The sequence below is a fragment of the Symphalangus syndactylus genome, chromosome 6 (genome assembly GCF_028878055.3).
Source record: "Symphalangus syndactylus isolate Jambi chromosome 6, NHGRI_mSymSyn1-v2.1_pri, whole genome shotgun sequence".
Taxonomy (NCBI): domain Eukaryota; kingdom Metazoa; phylum Chordata; class Mammalia; order Primates; family Hylobatidae; genus Symphalangus; species Symphalangus syndactylus.
In genome coordinates, this window is record NC_072428.2 from 101,746,080 (window position 1) to 101,761,125 (window position 15,046).

At 43.4% G+C, this 15,046-nt stretch overlaps 1 protein-coding gene across 16 annotated transcripts in view; it reads right to left on the bottom strand.

Annotated features, from left to right (window-relative positions):
- The window catches only part of IMMP2L (inner mitochondrial membrane peptidase subunit 2), an 886,329-nt gene extending 883,894 nt beyond the window's left edge, over nt 1-2,435 (bottom strand). For 12 of the 16 annotated variants that reach the window (XR_010121573.1, XM_063642124.1, XM_055283714.2 and 9 more), the window contains exons 1-2: nt 2,347-2,396; nt 1,734-1,806 (exon numbers count right to left, since the gene is read on the bottom strand). The gene's annotated coding sequence lies outside the window, so the exon portion shown is untranslated. Of the gene's footprint in view, nt 1-1,733; nt 1,807-1,930; nt 2,325-2,346 lie in introns of those variants that run through there. The other 4 variants (XM_063642126.1, XM_063642125.1, XR_010121572.1 and 1 more) reach the window with 3 other exon arrangements.
- Between the last annotated feature and the right edge of the window lie 12,611 nt (nt 2,436-15,046).

Genomic DNA, 15,046 nt, shown 5'->3' on the forward strand with positions numbered 1-15,046 from the left:
AAAAAGTTGAAGAAATAAGTATCAAATTGTTAAGTGGTCATCTGAGAGTGGACTCATAGGAAACTTTTTGCCTTTTATATCCAGCCCAGATTTAATTCTAAGTAATTTTTTTTGACTTTTCATTACTCTTATAACCAGAAAAAGACAAAGAACTATTCTAGCTTAGATTTTTTAAACGAGACTAAATGCACAGAAACCCATGCAAGTTAATGGTCTACTTTCGTATTTATTTTTCTAAGCACATCATCCTTTACACCCTCCATGATTCCTAATATTAGGTTCTTCTTATAGAACAACTACAAAAGTTATCCTCATCTAATTATTATACTCGTACACTGGAAAACGACTATAACATTATTCATTATAGGACACAAATCACCAAGGTCAGTCATCCTTGTAAGTTTATTACTGAAAGTACTAGAAAGGCGGAATAATAATTCTATTCTCCCACTACGCTGTATAGACCTGCAAACCACTATGATCAGTAGTACAAGGAAAGTCTTGTACATTAACATGTAACTATTGAGAAAATCCACAAAACTGGTGAAAGGCCTGCCCCAAAACAGCCATCTCCAATACAATCTCATAATTCTCACCATCCTACTTTTATCAAAGTGCTGATAAAAGTGCTCAGCACATGGTAAGAAAGAGAGAATTAGCTATTGAATCAATGAAGGAACCCATTATCAATAAACAATCACTTCCTGGTTTTCCATAAAGTAAATTATGTGGTCACCTATCACTTGAGCACAAACACATAGGCACGTTCAGAACACAGGCAGCCAGTATCAGAATAGGCAGCCTATCACAGAGAGCAATTCTACTTTTCCTGTGTAAGAATGCAAGAATGTGGTTTACTACATTCCTGCTTGTAGCTAATCTGAATTTCAACTAATCTAAAACGGTTATTTATATGTGACATATAAGATGCATAAGGAGTTCCCAACCTTGTGAGAGGAGCTGTGTCTCATTTCACCATACAGGGGAAAGGGAAGCAGTGTATTAAAGAAGTGATAGAAAAGTCAGAAGAACCAATGAAATAGACCACACTGAAAATCACAGGCAACCTCAGAGGACTTGTGTCCTTTTTGGCAACTTTTCAAAAGTGAATGGAATGCTTGCGAGGAGGTACCAAGAGTGAAAAGTCCACAGAAAAAGGCCCAGCCTGGTCATCTCTCTCCCCTCAAAACATCTTCTTCTGTAAGCTTGAGAGAAGATCCCAAAGAACTCCAACACTTGTAATCTTGTTACTAACTTTATGCTTCGAGGTCCTAAAGGATCTCTTCAGGAGTCCCCTTTTAAAATGTAAACATCCCTAGGGGGGTTACTGTTCACTATCAAACAGGACCTGGATTCTTTAGTGCTATGGTCTCAGGGATTAGTCAGAAAAGCTGGCTAATAAGATAGGGGCCGGAGACAGACAACTAGAGAGGACCAACGTCCCAAGGTAAAAACAGGTAAAGGGGAAGGGCAGTTTTCTATCGGGTCAAGCGGCTAAAAGGGATCCATATGCCCAAGCTGTTAAACTCCCAGGCAACTCTATAAGACTGTGTGGGCCTGAAAACAGTCCGGGGCTTGGGGCCTGTGACTTTGAAGGTGGGTCCTCCAGTTCCCAACGAAAAGGTAGAATCTGGGCCCAAGTTCACCAGGAGCAGTTCTGGACATCTAGCCCTTCTCTCTCGCTCTCAGGATGAAGTCCTAGCTCCTTCCACCCCTGACCATTCCTTACTTACCCTTTCTCCCGCTCTTCCTCGGTGAGAAGGGGTAAGTGGTTATTTTGTGCCCTCGCCCAATTTGGCCAAAACCCTAAAAGTAAAAAACGACAGACAGACACGTGCTTTAAAATCATGTTGTTCAAGCCTGAGGCTCTCCCACCACCGGCCCAACACTTCCAGGCAGAAGGCAGCGCGCCCCCACAGCGCTCCCTCACCGCCAGGGCCGGGGGCCGGACTAGTCCCCTTTGTGAGGACTGGGAGAGGGCGCGTTCTGGGGGCGCCGACTCGGCGGGGAGGAGCGGGCCAGCTCCGGGACAGGTGTGCCGCCTGTAGCGCCGGTTTCCCACCCTAGTTAGCCAGTGGCACCAGGAAGAGGACTAGGCAGGGGTGGCAGCCGCACGCGCCTCAGATAAACACGCGCACGCACACATGCTCGCGATCACGCAGGACTCGCGGCCGCGCTCCCCTCCGCCTCCCAGCAACGCCCGCCCCGCCGGGACCCAGGCCGACTCCCAGGGAAGGGTCCCCAACCCAAGAGACCACCAAGGGTCGGCGGCTGCGCGCCCGCCCACCCCTGCCAGCCTCACAGCCCCCCACCCGCCCCCGGACGCCGGTCGCCCGCCCTCCGCACCCGCTGCGCAGCTCAGCCCGGGGGATGCCCCGCGCAGACCCCGCCCTCCACCGGCGGCAAGCTCCGCCCCGCTCCCTCGGCGCGCGCTGGCCGCCCGAAGCTCCGCCCCCGGCAGAAAACTGGTCTTGGACCGCCTGCCCAGGTCGGGCTCAAAATGCGGCGTGGATCTGAAAGGATCAGAAACAACACTAATTCAGCAAGCTATTATTGAGCACTTGCCCTAAGCTCAGCAACGTACTAACGGGGGAGAGGACAATAAAGAGCCGAAAAGTCTATGAAACTGTGTCTTCAGCTCCTTCTCTTGTTTTGGAAGTCAGAAAACAGAGAACCCTCACAATTGCTTAAGTGCAGGGCAGTAGTGGCAAAGCACCTCACTAGCGATCTCTGGGCAACTCCTCATTGCATTTTTTCCTACTCATGTGCACTCAGGAAAACTATTCAGTTTTGCTGCCTCCAGGTAAACCAAAGTGAGTAATACAGGACAGGCGGTTTACTTGAGTGAAACCGGAATTTCTTTTTTTTTTTTTTTTTTTTTTTTTTAATTTCATTATCTCTTTATTCCTGCTTCCCCACCACAAAGTTGTATTTACTATTTTTTTTTTTCAGGATGAATTTTTTTTTTATTAATTTTTTTTGCATACAAAAACAATAAACATTTTCTAAAAATACATACAAACAAAAAGATGCTTATCAAACATATTAGGAAGGTTGCACATGGGAAGTCGGGGAATAGAAATGGGGGTGGGAGTTAAAATAAATGAGAGAGGGACTTTATATGGATCAGTGATAATAACTCAATCCTCTATTTGACAAAGAAGAGGGAGAAGGAAGAGGAAGAAAAAGAAAGTGGGATAAAGGATCAGAAAGGGAGGAAAATAGAAAAAATTAGAGTATGACTCCAGGGTAGACCTGTTTTGTTGTCATTGAGTTGGTTGGTTGGTTTGTCTGTTGTATTCTTCATGTTTCGACAAGTTGGCCAGACTGGTCTCGAACTCCTAGCCCAAAGTGATCAACCCGCCTCGCCCCCCAGAGTGCCGGGACCACAGGCGTCAGCCACCACGTCCAGCCCCCACATTGCTTCTGGCCTCCGTGGTAGACCTCCCAGATGGAGCGGCCAGGCAGAGGAGCTCCTCACTTCTACCCAGACACGGGGCGGCCGGGCAGAGGGGCTCCTCGCTTCCCAGACGGGGCGGCCAGGCAGAGACGCTCCTCACCTCTTCCCAGACGATAGGTGGCCCGGCAGAGGCGCTCCTCACTTCCCAGACGATGGGTGGTCGGGCAGAGGCGCTCCTCACTTCCCAGACGATGGGCGGCCGGGCAGAGGCGCTCCTCACCTCCCAGACGATGGGTGGCCGGGCAGAGGCACTCCTCACTTCCCAGATGGGGCAGCCGGGCAGAGGCGCTCCTCACTTTCCAGACGATGGGTGGCCGGGCAGAGGCGCTCCTCACCTCCCAGACGATGGGTGGCCGGGCAGAGGCGCTCCTCACCTCCCAGACGATGGGTGGCCGGGCAGAGGCGCTCCTCACCTCCCAGACGGGGCGGCCGGGCAGAGGCGCTCCTCACTTCTTCCCGACGGGGCGGCCGGGCAGAGGCGCTCCTCACTTCTTCCCGGACGGGGCCGCCGGGCAGAGGCGCTCCTCACTTCTTCCCAGACGGGGCGGCCGGGCAGAGGCGCTCCTCACTTCCCAGACGGTGGGTGGCCAGGCAGAGGCGCTCCTCACTTCCCAGACGATGGGTGGCCGGGCAGAGGCGCTCCTCACTTCTTCCCGGATGGGGCGGCCGGGCAGAGGCGCTCCTCACTTCTTCCCGGACGGGGCGCCCGGGCAGAGGCGCTCCTCATTTCTTCCCGGACGGGGCGGCCGGGCAGAGGCGCTCCTCACTTCCCAGATGGGGCGGCCGGGCAGAGGCGCTCCTCACTTCCCAGACGGTGGGTGGCCGGGCAGAGGCGCTCCTCACTTCCCAGACGGGGCGGCCGGGCAGAGGCGCTCCTCACTTCCCAGACGGTGGGTGGCCGGGCAGAGGCGCTCCTCACCTCCCAGACGGAGCGGCCGGGCAGAGGCGCTCCCCACCTTCCAGATGGGGCGGCGGCCGGGCAGGGGCTGCAATCCCAGCACCCTGGCAGGCCAAGGCAGGCGGCCGGGGGGTAGAGGCTGCTGCTAGGCCAGACCACGCCACCGCACTCCAGCCCGGGCAACACCGAGCACTGGGTGAGCGAGACTCCGTCTGTAGTCCCAGTACCTCGGGAGGCCGAGGCGGGCAGAGCACTCGGCGTCAGGAGCTGGCGACCAGCGTGGCCAAGATGGCGAACGCGTGCCTGCATCCAAAGGAGAAAAGGCAGGCAGCGGTGGCGCGCACCGGCAGTCCCAGGCAGTCGGCGGCGCGGGCAGCAGCAAGCGGAGTAGATTGTAGCCTGCGCCAGAGAGGGAAAGAAAGAAAGGAAGAAAGAAAGAAAGGAAGGAAGGAAGGAAGGAAGGAAGGAAGGAAGGAAGGAAGGAAGCCAGTCTCTCTTTTTCATGTTTTTCTGCCTGCTTTATATTCACTGGCAGCTGATTAGATGGTGCCCACCCAATTAAGGGTGGGTCTGCCTTTCCCAGCACACTGACTCAAATGTTAATCTCCTTGGCAACACCCTCACAGACACACCCAGGATCAACACTTTCTATCCTTCAATACAATCAAGCTGACACTCAGTATTAACCATCACATATGGAGACAGTAAAAAGATCAGTGATTGCCAGAGGTCACAGAGGAGGGGGATATGAGGCACAGATTTTTAGGGCAGTGAAACTATTCTGTATGATATGATAATGGTGATGCATGTCATACATTTGTCCAAACCCATAAAATATACAACCCAAAGAGGGAGCCTTAATATAAAATCTCAACTTTGGGTGATAATGATGTCAATGTAAGTTCATCACTTGTAACAAATATACTGCTCTGGTACAGGATATTCATAGTCAGGAAGGCTGTGCAGATGTGGGGTACAGGAATATATAGGAACTCTATACTTCCTGCTCAATTTTGCTCTGAACCTAAAACTGATCTTTGGGAGAAAAAAGTTTGTGAGTAAAAGAAGCAGGCCGGGCGCGGTGGCTCACGCTTGTAATCCCAGCACTTTGGGAGGCCGAGGTGGGCGGATCACGAGGTCAGGAGATCGAGACCACGGTGAAACCCCGTCTCTACTAAAAATACAAAAAAAATTAGCCGGGCGTGGTGGCGGGCGCCTGTAGTCCCAGCTACTCGGAGAGGCCGAGGCAGGAGAATGGCGTGAACCCAGGAGGCGGAGCTTGCAGTGAGCCGAGATTGCCCCACTGCACTCCAGCCTGGGCGACAGAGCGAGACTCCGTCTCAAAAAAAAAAAAAAAAGCAGCAGTTAGAGCATCCTATTTTATTCTAATTTATCAATTAAATTCTAAGCTGAATATTTGGCTTTATGTATCTAGTTCAAATATATTTGCTTTGTCTCCTTATATATTAAAGCAGACCTCTATTTGTTGTTAATACCATCGGGGGAAAATGAATCATATAGTCCTAACTAAGATACAAATTTAAATTATAGTTAGGCATCAAATCTAATGTTCAAAGAGATATTTAAACAAAGTTAAAATAATTAAGTTTATAAATTCCACAAATATAGATATTAAAATCTATTCCTATCTATGCATACTTACCATTAGTAAGCAAATAATAGAAGGTATCATAGAGTAGCAGTTCTCAAATTTCTTTTTGATCTCAGGTTCTCTTTACATTCTTAAAAATGATTGAGAACTTTAAAGAGCTGTTGTTTATGTGGGTTATATATGTCCATATTTACTGTATTAAAATTTAAGATAGAAAAATGTTAGACATCTGTTTGTTTAATTTAAACCCAGTACATGTTACTGTAAAAGTTATTTTTATAAATAATGACTACATTTTTTCCAAAAAATTAGAGAAAAGTGGCATTTTTAACATTTTATAAATCTCCTATTATCTGGCTTAATGGAGAACACTGGATTCTCATATTCTGCCTCTGCATTCAGGCTGTTGTGATATGTTGTTAAACCTAAGATATGAAGAAAATGAACTGTCATACAAATTCATAGTTGAAAAAGAGAGGACCTTACAAAGCTCCTGGAAGGGTTTCAGTAACCACTAGGGATTCTCAAACCTCACTTGGAGAATTACTGCCAAATGGCATTTTGCATTTCATTTGTTTGAATGTCATGTATTTCCACACAGGCATCTGTTAACACCTGAAATTATAGCCCTTTACTTATTTCAAGCTAAAACTCGTATTTGTCAGCTCATATCAAACCATGACATTTCAAAAAAGTTTTTCAAAGCTTTTACTATAGCAACTCTGATGAAATTGATATTATTATTTGAATTGATATGAAAACATTTGCGATTTCATTTATGTCATTCATCTCAAACTTTTTGGAAAATTTTGAATATGAATTGTACCATCTGGAAAAAATATAACATTGGTGTGTAGTTATTAACCCAATTTTAGCTATACTTATAACAAGGTATATCCCCTTTTATAAAAATAATTTAAAAGTGAGCTTAAAACAAAAACAAAACAAGCAATTACAGTTTTATTTATTAACTAAATAAATACTTGATTCTAAACTTACTACCTTGGAATAAAATTTTAAATATATAACCTTTCATTTTTATTACAAATAAAAATAATGTAAATCATCCAGTTTGGAGTTTTGTAATACAATTTCCAACTAAAAGATACTAGAGCTGACCAACGGAATGTCTGACTTCAGATCTGGGTCAGGTTATACACAAGATGAGCATAGGATAACTTGTCCCACAAAGCCAGGAATCCATTAACAACAAAATGTGTCAAAGGGACACAGAAATCAACATCAAATAGCTCCTTTGGCCAAAGATGGACAATTTAAGCATCAAAAAAAGTAATGGATGCAGTTGTTTGAAACATGCTGAATATATAAAAATTCATGAGTTCCTAATGATGTTCCAAAAAGGGGAAGCCAATAAAAGGAAAAAAAAAATCCACTGGACACTATTGGAAGTAGCTAGCACTAAGCCCTTGTTATAAAATTGTCCATTAAAAGAAAATAATTCAAATTTTCTGATTTATCTTTCCTGATTAAACTCTATGTCAGAAAACCAAACTGTTGTTGAGGGAAAGTTGTTTTTTATAATAAATATGAAACAACAGAATTGGAAACCCACCATTTAGCAATCTTGCTTTTAATAAATGATTCAGGCAACCATCATCAATGGATGAAACTAACAGATGAAATGTTCATGAGGAACTTCACAATGGAGATCAGACTGTCACTACCTCAGCCTAATAATCTGTCATTACAAGTGGGACTCCAGACATTGTGTGCTTCCTGATCTAATGCCATCTGAAGCACTCAACACAACTATGAAATGTTATCACCCAAAAAACATGAATGGAATCTAATCAAGCCTTAAAACTGACTTCTCACTTACAGGGTTACAAAAAACATGAGGATTAGAGGAATAAGTTAAATGACACCACAAAGAGACCGGGCGCAGTGGCTCGCGCCTGTAATCCCAGCACTTTGGGAGGTCGAGGCAAGTGGATCACTTGGGGCCAGGAGTTCAAGACCAGCCTGGGCAACATGGTGAAACCCTGTCTCTACTAAAAATAAACAATGAGCCAGGCATGGTGATGCGTGCCTGTAATCCCAGCTACTCAGGAGGCTGAGGCAGGAGAATCGCTTGAACCCGGGAAGCGGAGGTTACAGTGAGCTGAGATGGCACCACTGTACTCCAGCCTAGATGACACAGTGAGACCCTGTCTCAAAAAAAAAAGACACCACAAAGAAGGAAACAGGTAAATCTAGAATGGAGCAGAATGGAGGACACTCTCTAGGACAATTGATGTAGTCTCTAAAACAAGTTAATAACTGGACACACAGGAGAGGGAAGGGGTCAGGAGAAGCCTAGGTTAAAAAAAATACAGCCATGAAATGTAAGATGTGGACCTTTATTTGGATCCTGATTCAAACATCACACCTATAAGACTTGTAAGACAATCATGGACATTTAACTATGGACTGGTGTTAGATGATACCAAAGAAATATTATTTTATTAGGTGTAATAATGGCATTGTGATTATGTAAGAAAATGTCCATAATTTTTGGAGAGGCATTCTGAAGTATGTTGAAGTGAAATGACATACTCTCTGGAATTTGCTTTATACTTCAACATAAAAAAAAAGAAGGAAGAAAAAGAGATAGCATAAATGTGAAAATAAAATGGATAATTATTGAATCTAGACAGTGAGGGGAGTTCTTTGTACTTTTTCATGGTTTTTGTATATGTTTGAAATTTTGTATAATGAATATTTAAAAATATGTGACTGCTGTAGCTCAGATTTTCTAGAAAACAGTGCCTGAAACAAGCTCACATGTTAAAATTTTCTTGGGGGGTGCAATACTAGGAAAGCAATAATGAAGGAAAAGGGGGAACAGAGTCAGGGACAGAGGGAGGAAGATCCATGGTGGTATGTTTCCAAGCTCTTTATAGCATCCCAGTACATGCAGCTGGTTGCTTAGTCACACAGGACATCTCAAGAAGGCTGTGGGAAACCACTGGGTAACAGAACCCTCCCTCAGGAGGGGAAAGGTTAAGGCATTTTTTTTAACTGGATTCTTCCTGCCTTCTGTCTCTCATTCATCAATGTTTGTTCCATAAAGCAGGGCAAGCATGTGGGGAAAAAAGGTTGGGGGCAGGGGAGTGAAAATGGGTTTTATGAAGTGACTGAGATTTATTTAATCTCACAATGTAGAATTTAAACCAATAGTGACTTTTGGGTTTAGTGAAGACTTACCTATAATTTTAGCCTTTTTGGGCTAGAATAATCATTCTGCTTGACTTTCTTTTTACCTCAGTAAATAATTTATTCAGTTCAAAGCCATTATTTTTGATTAAAAAAATCACAGTCACATAAATGGCTACAGAAACTAAATATAGGAGAAGGATTCTACCAGAGTGACCTGCACATTTGTATGTGCCCTTGCACATCTCCACAAAGGCCACGTCAGCAAGACTTGACTGCAGCTGATCTAAGTCACGGTGGAATTCTGTTGATTCTCCTACAACAGGAGATCACGAGAGGCTTGTTAAGAGCTGCCTCAAGGCCATTTCTCATTCACCTCCCAGTTCCTCATTGCCTCCTGTGTTTTGAGGAGGTATGAGACTTTCTGCCTCATTCTCCCTAGAGTACAGCCTCAGGCTGTAAAACTGCTTAACTGAAGCATGACATTGGTTCCTCAGGAACAGGGTGCCCTATCCTCCAGGTTGAGATCATCTGGCCTCCTTTGTATCAGTGTCATCCTGTGCAAGGGATACCAGAGCTGGCATCTTTGGATACTCTTGCTTTTGCTGTCCAAGTAAGTAATAAACTGTCTGAATCTAAAAATGGCAGCTCATTGTTTTCTTACTGACTGAATCTATCACCCTTGCCTTACCTTCACAAATTCTAGGCAAGAAATTTTCACTTTGCTTAATGCTAAAGATGTCCTTTAATCTTTCCTCTTTGTATTTTGCTCAGCCTACAAAGTCAGTAGCCAGTATACAACCTGATATGAAAATATGAAAGACTTAGATTCACATTTTTAGAAACAGTAACTGTTCTCTAAGTATTTTAGGATAATTTTTGGCCAACAGTTAAAGGAGCATTCCTTCTCCTGGCCTTGCCTTCAAATTAATTAATAGACTATTCTTACAAGGCAGGTCAAGATTCAGTCCTCTTAAAAAATAAAGACCAATCAGAAGGGTTTTCAACAAAGTCCCATTATTTTCTACTCACACTTAAACACTATGGTTGGTAGGGTTCAAAAAGTCTGGGAAAGAGGGAGACGAAGCAAGACGGTGAAATACAAAGCTCCACAGATCGTTCCCACTAACCTACACCAAGTTAACAACTATCTACATGGGAAAAAACACCTTCATAAGAACAAGAAATCAGGTGAGCACTCATAGTACCTCGCTTTAACTTCATGGCACTGAAAGAGGCAACAAAGAGATAGAAAAAAATAGTACTGAATTGCCCATGCCACCCCCCATTCCTCCCCCACCCCAGGAGCAGCATGGTGTGGAGAGTGTCCTTGGGTGCTAGGGGAGTGAGAACACAGCAATGGTGAGGCATTGAACTCGGTGCTGTCTTGTTAGAGCAGAAAGGAAGCCCCAAACTCAGCTGATGTCCACCCACAGAGAGAGCATTTAAACTAGCCCTAGCCAGAGGGGAACTTGAGCACCTGCAAACCTCGCCACCCAGGGCTACAGCTCTCTGTCTACAAGTAAACTTGAAAGGCAGTCTAGGCCATAAGGACTACAACTCTTAAGCATATCCTAGTGCTGAAGTAGGCCCAGGACAGTGGACTGGTGGGGCATGTGACATACTGAGACACTGAATAGGTAGTCCAGGAAGTGCTTGCCTCACCCCTCTCCTAACCTCAGGCTGCACAGTTTGCAGCTCCAAAAGAGGCACCTTCCTTCCACTTGAAGAGAAGAGAGGGAAGAACAAGGAGAACTTGCTTGTGCATCTACGATACAAGCTCAGCCACAACAGGTTGGGGCACCAGATAGACTTGTAAGGCCCCTGTTCCAGGCCCTAGTTCCCAGACAACATTTCTAGACACACCCTGGGCCAGAACAGAATGGCTTCAGGTAACAGCCCAGCCACAGTGGATAGAGAATCAAGCAGGCTCTCGAGGTCCCTGATTCCAGGACTTTACTCTTGAATAGCATTTCCGGACCTGTCCTGGGCCGCAGGGGTGTCCACTACCCTGAAGGGTGAGTCCCAGGCCAGGCAGCATTCATGACAAGCTGACTTAAGAGCTGTTGGACATTAAGGGAACATCAGTGGTAGTCTGTCAGTACTCTTCATGTCCTGGGGTGGCAGTGGCTATAGGGTAAGGCTCCTCTGCCTTTGGAAAGGGCAGGGAAGAGTGGGAAGGACAGTGTCTTGTGGTTTGTTTACCAGCTCAGCCACAATACAATAGAACACCAGGTAGACTTCTAAGGTTTTTCACTCTAGTCTCTGACTCCTAGACAATGGCACTTCTGTACCCACTGGTGGGCTGGGGGACCTTCCCTCCCTGAAGGGAAGGACACAGGCCTGGCTGGCTTTGCCACCTGGTGATAATAGAGCCCCAGGGTCTTCAGCAAACATAGGCAGTAGCCAGGGGATGGTTATAGCAGGCCTTGGACAAGACCCAGTGCTGTGTTGGCTTCAGGTCTTCACTGTGTTGGCTTCAGTGTTGGCTTCAGGTCCAGCACAGTCTTAGTGGTGGTGGCTCAGAACAAAGACAGAGGCTGTCTGGGAGAAAGTAAGAAGAAAGGAACAAGAGTCTCTGCCTGGTAATCTAGAGAATTCTCCCAGATTTTGTCCAAAGCCATCAAGGCAATACTCTGCGAGTCTGCAAGAATCACAGCATTACTGGGTTTGGGGTGCTCCCTAAACTACATCACAATACTCAAGTCCTTGTAGATCACAACACCCAAGTCCTTTCAAATATCTGGAAAGCCTTCCCAAGGATGGCTTATATAAGCCCAAACCGTGAAGACTATAGTAAATACCCACTCTTCAATGCCCAGACACCAAAGATCATCTACTAGGATCAACACTATTCAGGAAAACATGACTTCACCAAATGAATTGAATAATGCACCAGGGATCAATCCTAGAGAAACAGAGATAGGTGACCTTTCAGACAGAGAATTCAAAATAGCTGGGTTGAAGAAACTCAAAAACATTCAAGATAACACAGAAAAGGAATTCAGAATTCTATCAGATAAATTTAAGAAATAATTAAAAAGAATCAAGTAGAAGTTCTGGAACTAAAAAATGCAATTGGCAGACTAAAGAATCCATCTGTGTAATTTAATAGCAGAACTGATCAAGCAGAAGAAAGATTTAGGGAGCTTGAAGGCAGGCTATTTGAAAATACAGCCAAAGGAGACTAAAGAAAAAAGAAAAACCAATGAAACATGCCTACAGGATCTAGAAAATAGCTTCAAAAGGGCAAATCTAAGAGTTGTTCTTAAAGAGGAGGTAGAGAAGGGAATACAGGTAGAAAGCTTATGCAAAGGGATAATAACAGAGCCCAAACCTAGATAAAGATAACAACATCTGAGTACAAGAAGGTAATAGAACACCAAGCAGATTTAACCCAAAGAAGACTACCTCAAGGAATTTAATAATCAAACTCCCAAAGTGCAAGGATAAAGAAGAAATCCTAAAAGGCTATGCGTGGTGGCTCACATCTCTAATCCCAGCACTTTGGGAGGCCAAGGCAGGCATATCACTTGAGGTCAGGAGTTCGAGACCAGCCTGGCCAATATGGCGAAACCCTGTGTCTACTAAAAAAAAAAATTAGCCAGGCGTGGTGATGGGCGCCTGTAATCCCAGCTACTTGGGAGGCTAAGGCAAGAAGAATCACTTAAACCCAGGAAGTGGAGGTTGCAGTGAGCCAAGATCACACCACTGCTCTCCAGCCTGGGTGACAGAGCAAGACTCTATCTCAAAACAAAACAAACACACACACACACACACAAAGGCAAGAGAAAAGAAACAAATAACATACAATGGAGCTCCAATACATCTGGCAGCAGACTTTTCAATGGAAACCTTGCAGGCCAGGAGAGAGTGGCATGACATATTTAAAGTGCTGAAGGAAGAAAAACTTTTAACCTAGAATAATATATTCAGTGAAATATCCTTCAAACATGAAGGAGAAATAAAGACTTTTCTACACAAAAAAAAGTTAAGTGATTTCAGCAATACCAGACCTGTCCTACAAGACAAGATGAAATGCTAAAGAGAATATTTCAATCAGAAAGGAAAGAACATTAATGAGCAATAAATAATCACCTGAAAATACAAAACTCACTGGTATCAATAAGTACAGACACAAAAATAATTTTTATAAAACTGTAACTGTGGTATATAAACTACTCTTATCCCAAATAGGTGAAGACTAAACAATGAACTTATCAAAAATAATAACTGTAACAATTTTTCAAGACATAGTAAGTACAATAAGATATAAATAGAAACAGCAAAAAGTTAATAAGTGGGGAAACAATGTTAAGTCATAGAGCTTTCATTAGTTTTCTTTTTGTTTGTTTATGCAAATAGTATTAAGTTGTTATCAGGTTAAACATAATGGGTTATAAAATAGTATTAGGAAGCCTCATAGTAACCTCAAGCCAAAAAGCATACAATGGATACACAAAAAATAAACAGCAAGAAATCATATCACCAGAGAAAATCATCTTCACCAGAATACAAATAACACAAGGGCAGGAGTAAGTCTTTACTTATCAATAATAACATTGTATGTAATGGACTAAACTTTCCCATAGAAAAACATAGAGTGGCTGAATGGATGAAAAAACAAGATGCATCGATCTGTTGCCTACAATAAACACAACTCACCTACAAAGACACACATAGACTAAAAATAAAGAGATGGAAAAAGATATTCTGTGACAATGAAAACCAAAAAAGAACAGGAGTTGCTATACTCATATCAGGCAAAGGATATTTCAAGACAAAACCTAGAAGAGACAAAGAAGCTCACTATATAATGACAAAGAGGTCAATTCAGCAAGAGGACATAACAGTTTTAAGTATATATGTACCCAACAGTGGAGCACCCAGATTCATAAAGGAAATATTATTACCACTAAAGAGAGAGATAGGCCCCAAGGCAATAATAGCTGGAGACTTTTACACCCCACTTTCAGCAGAAAGACCGATCTTCCAGACAAAAATCAACAAAGAAACATCAGATTAATAGATATTTACAGACCATTCCATCCATGAGCTACAGATACACATTCAGTTCCCTAGCACACGGATCATTCCCGAAGATAGATCATATGTTAGGTCATAAAACAAATATTAAAACATTCAAAAAATTGAAACAATATCAAGCATCTTCTCTGACCACAATGGAATAAAACTAGAAATCAATAAGAATTTTGAAAACTATACAAATACATGGAAATTAGACAATATGCTCCTGAATGATGAGCAGGTCAATGAAGGAATTAAGAAGAAAATTGGAAAGTTTCTTGAAACAAATGATAAAGGAAATATGACATACCAAAACCCATGGGACACAACAAAAGCAGTACTAAGAGGGAAGTTTATTTAGGTTGGTGCAAATGTAATTGTGGTTTTTGCCACTAAAAGTAATTAAAAGTAATGGCAAAACCACAATTATGTTTGCACCAACCTAATAAGTGCCTAAATCATAAAACAGGAAAACTTCAAATATGCAATCTAAGGATGCCTCTAAAAGAACTAGAAAAGCAAAAGCAAGCCAAATCCAAAATTAGTAGAAGAAAATTAGTAGAAGAAAAGAAATAATAAAGATCAGAGTAAAGATAAATAAAATTGAAATGAAAAAAATACAGAAGACCAATGAAATAAAAAGTAGGTTTTTTGGAAAGATTAACATAACTGACAAGCCTTTAACCAAACTAAGAAAAAAAAGAGAAAAAAATCCAAATAAATAAAATCAGAAATGAAAAAGGAGACATTAAAACTGATACTACAGAAATTCAAAGGCCCGTTAGTGGCTACTACGAGCAACCAGATGCCAATGAATTGGAAAATCTAAATAAAATGAACAAATTCCCAGATACATACAACCTACCAAGACTGAACCAGGAAGCAATCCAAA